At 35.3% G+C, this 4642-nt stretch overlaps 1 non-coding gene across 1 annotated transcript; it reads right to left on the reverse strand.

The window, feature by feature from the left end:
* Positions 1–3119: 3119 nt before the first annotated feature.
* On the reverse strand, positions 3120–3226 carry LOC111822621 (U6 spliceosomal RNA). The gene has a single exon (XR_002825763.1). It is a non-coding gene; the product is annotated as a U6 spliceosomal RNA (small nuclear RNA).
* Between the last annotated feature and the right edge of the window lie 1416 nt (positions 3227–4642).

The following is a 4642-nucleotide window of genomic DNA, read 5'->3' on the forward strand; positions in this document are numbered from 1 at the left end:
ATTAAGTGTTGACATTGAGTATTGTGAGCCTGTCGATTTTTTTTTCTTTTTCCTAATTATTCTTGCTATTCTATTTGCCTTTCCAAATATACTTTAGGATCAGCTCCTCAGTATCTAAAAAAAGGTTTGGGGTTTTTACTGTGATAGTGATGGCTATAGATCAGAAAATAAACCTCTTAATATTATTGTCTTTTTTTGTTTGTTTGTTTCAATTGATAAATTCAATTGATAAAATAAATACCATTTTTACTGGATGTAGAATTGTCTGCCCTTTTTCTTAAATATCAGTTTAGCCAGTTGTCAAAACTAGATTGACAGAATTTTCTGCCCCAAAATCAGACTCATATATCCACCTGCCTACTCAATATACCCACTGGGATGTCTGTAAGACTTTCAAACTCAATGTGTCTGATTTTTAATTCCCATCTCCTTCCCTCTAACCTGCTAATCACAGCCTTCTCCTTCTCAGTTGATGGCAATTCCATTCTTCTAGTTGCTCTGGTTAAAATTTCAACATTATTCTTGACTCCTTTCGTCTCATCCAATTAGTTAGAAAATCATGCTGCTCTACCTTTAAAATATATCATGAATCTGACCACTTCATCTGCTTTAGTCTTTTCTGGCCACTATCAACCTCTCACCTGGATTCCATGAGAGTCTCCTAACTGGTCTCCTGCTTCAGATCTTTCATTCTAACAATATATTCTCAACACAGCAGCCAGAGTAATGCTTTAAATTAAACCCAGCTGAGTAGAAAATTGATGACTGAGAATAATGGCTCTTAAGAAATTATCCAGACACAAGAGGCTTAGATGAAAAAACAATAAGATTTAATATTCATCTAGTAGGAGTTTCAGAGGAAGAGAAAAGAGAGAATGGAGTTTTATTAAAAAAATAGAATATTTTGTAGAATTGATCAATGCCATATCATAAACTGAATAAATAAAATCATAAGCTGAAAAAAAAATCCTCTTCTAAATATATCATACTCAAATAGTAGAATAGCAAAGACAGAAATAAATTCTTAATATAAATAATAAATGACCTCAAAGGGAAGATTAAATGATTGAGGAATAAAAGTAAAAAAGAGAAATCTGGAAAAATGGAATAATATCCTTAAATATCTTAATATGCTGAGAGAAAGACATTTCACTCATTTATTTGATTCAACATATATTTAATGAGCACACGGATATTATGATTTTTTTTTCTTGCAGTCTCAGAAACACTTAATTTGGAGGAGCTAGGATTGAAATGATAGAGAGAGAGTGAGAGAGAGCGAGGGAGAGAGAAAGAGAGAGGAGTCAGAAAACTGGACATTTATGCAGAATCTCTCTAACCTTTGTATTCGTTCAAGCACTTAATGGCGGCTGGCATAACAGCTTCTTTCCCAAACATATATTATGAGGATGTTGAACATAGTAATACAGTTTACTTAATCTATGTAAGTGATAAATGCAGTCTGTTATATTTGTAGGGGTCTCCACATGGGGTTGCCGTGAGTCAGAATTAACTCGAAGGCAACTAACAACAACTCCTCTTTCTACAAATTGTGTCAGAGTCACAGAATCAGAGACTGTGACAACCCCTATGCCCCGTGTCCTCCTTCTCCACAAACTTACAAAGCCAGGCTTCTTATCTACCACATTCTGTGGACTGCTGTCAGAGAAGAAATAAGTCAAAGATGTCCCATTTTATTCTTACCTCTACCATTTTAATGCAAACTAGCTGAGGTTTCATATATGTGATTTTTTTTCCCCCTCTATCAATAAAAAGCAAAAATCTTGCTTACATTGTTTTAGCCTCTTTTGTAGGAAATTGGAATATGGTTAGTCACATCCATCTTGGCTTAGTTTAACAACATATTTCCAGTTAATATTGTCAGACCTAATGAGATTCTTAAAACTATTATGTTTCATTATAAATCTGTGGGTCTTTTTTTTTTTCTGAAAGCTAAAATGTGATTAAGATATTGCCTTTCTATAATTATATCTGATTTCATAGATTTTCATAAGCATTTTTTTAATTCATTATATTTATTCTATGTATATTTTCCCATTCTTTTACCTTCTTTTTCGGCAAATAAAAAAGTATAAAGTAGTGCATCAATTTTCATATAGAAAATTTTCCTGAAAAAATCATTTATTCATCTTAATGTTTAAATGTTCAGTATACCACAACTGTCAGTTCTATGTGGATTGAATCTATACGTTTAGGTGAATGGTTGACATCCTTAACCCATTCCCAAAGATTTCTTATCAGCCATTAATGCTAAATCATGAAAAGCACGTTGATCCCAATATGGTACACTCGTCTGAATGCAGGTTTTAAGAAGTGAGAGAAAGAGTGTATCATGTAAATGGACATTTATGTATTTGTACTGGTGAGTGAGGCGGTGGTGATGACTGAGTTTTTCGGTTCCTCTGTCAGTCTTAAAAACCTTTTTCTGAGAGGTTGAACAACGTCTCTGGGGCAGTGACGCTTTCTGCCATTTGCATCATTTCTTTCTATGTGTCTGGTGAAGTCCTCCTCCTTTCCCATCCTTTTCATTTTCTTAGCTATGTAATATCCTGTCATAATAGAACTTTAAAAAAGGGAGCAGTTTATGGAAAAAGTAATTTTTTCAGATGCATTTGAGAAGGAACAAAGGGGTCTTTGTGGCTTCCCAGAATGACCAAGCACTCTCATAGAGTCGATTACCTTTATCCCTTCCTACTCCTATCTTTGTCTGCAAACTACCTATTGTAATTTAACACTAGGAGAGTCTATTCTGCTTCCAACCCTGATTAATCCATTCAGGTAATGCAAGAAATGAGAGTGGACAGCACACATTTCAGCACTGACCATCTTAATGCAGTTCCACTGATGAGATGAGATTGGTTTGGTTCCCACAAGGACATCTGCATTCCACAAGTATTATACAAAGTTAACTTAGATGACTAAAGCAGTATGGGGCTTTTGACATTTGATGGAACAATTATCTGCTCATTTTAAGCACATGTGATATCCTGGCAAATCTAAATCAAAAGCAATTGAATTGTTTTTTATTTATTTGTTTTTACTCTCTAAAGGGTCTCTCTCTCTCCCTCTCTCTCTATATATGTGTGTTGTGTGGGTATACGTACATAGATATTATATATATACATATATATAATCCTTGCACAGGGCCATGCTAATCTACTCTGTATCATTCCAATTTTAGTATATGTACCACCAAAGTGAGCACATGTATATATATATGAATACACATAAATACATATCATATATTATATAAATATGTATCATGTATTTATATAACTATATTATGTAATATACATAACTATATATTCTATAGAAACCCTGGTGGTGGAGTGGTTAAGCACTCAACTGATAACCAAAAGTTCAGTGGTTCGAACCCGCCAGCCCCTCCACAGGGAAAACATGTAGCAGTCTGCTTCTGTAAAGATTTACAGCCGTGGAAACCCTGTGGGCAGTTCTACTCTGTCCTATAAGGTTGCTGTGAGTCAGAATCAACTCAATGGTAATGGCTTTATATATTATATATTGTATATAATATATATTGTATATAATATATAGTATGTATTATATCTATATACCTATATTATATAATATATATAACTCTGTGTTATATTTGTATAAGGAGAGTATTCTCTCTCTGTACATATAAACCTTTAGATATGATTTAATACTAGTTAGATGATGATGAAGGAGCCTTGGTGACACAACAGTTAAGTGCTCAGCTGCTAACCAAAAGGTTGGCAGTTCAAACCCACCAGCAGCTCTATGAGAAAAGACCTGGCAATCTGCTCCTATAAAGATTTCATCCTAGGAAACCCTATGGGGCAATTCTACTCTGTCACATGGGGTAGCTATGAGTCAGAATCAACTCAAGGGCACATAACAAGAACAGATGATGATGATGGTGATGATGCAGCCCAAGGAGGGTATAGACTTATGAGATGGGGTAATAGCCTGAGAAGAAAAAAATTAGGAGAATGGAAACCTATAGGGGAAAAGTGGCAGAAAAAGGTAGCAAGTTTAGCTGGAAGCATATTGCAGAAACTACTTAGTATTTTGTGAGTTTAATTAAGCATTAGGGGACTCTTAGAGATTTGTGAATAGAGGACCTAATTTCTCAAAGATGTGCATTTGGAAGTCTGTTTTAGCATTGGTGAGTATGGGAGTTTGAAGTAGGAAAGCTGGAAATAGAGAGGCCAGTGAAGAAGTTGATGATGTCTGTATTAAGAGAATTACAAGCTCCTTCACAAACTGGCTCCTGGCCACCTCTCCAACCTCATGTTTTCCACTCTCCCTCCATTCCCTATAAGGAGTGTAGAAATACTTACAGTCACTCTCTCATGTATCCTGGCCTTGGGTACCATGCCCATTCCACGGCACTTAGCACACCTGTACTTACCTATCAACTCTAAGTCTTTCCCGAAGGCTTTGCTAACCCTGTAAGTTCATCAGAGTTAGCTTCTACCAGTCTAGACTTCTCTGCTTTTAGTCTTGAAGGGAGAGGCTAGTACTTTAATTTCAGTAGATTGAGTACTCCACAGAGAATTTACCATTGATTCCAAGCTCAATATTTCAACTTAAATAAGTGAAAGATCTTAAATGGATGTAGTCAGGGGGTTCTTCT

This window comes from Trichechus manatus, unplaced genomic scaffold (genome assembly GCF_000243295.1).
Source record: "Trichechus manatus latirostris isolate Lorelei unplaced genomic scaffold, TriManLat1.0 scaffold00183, whole genome shotgun sequence".
In the NCBI taxonomy this organism is placed as follows: domain Eukaryota; kingdom Metazoa; phylum Chordata; class Mammalia; order Sirenia; family Trichechidae; genus Trichechus; species Trichechus manatus.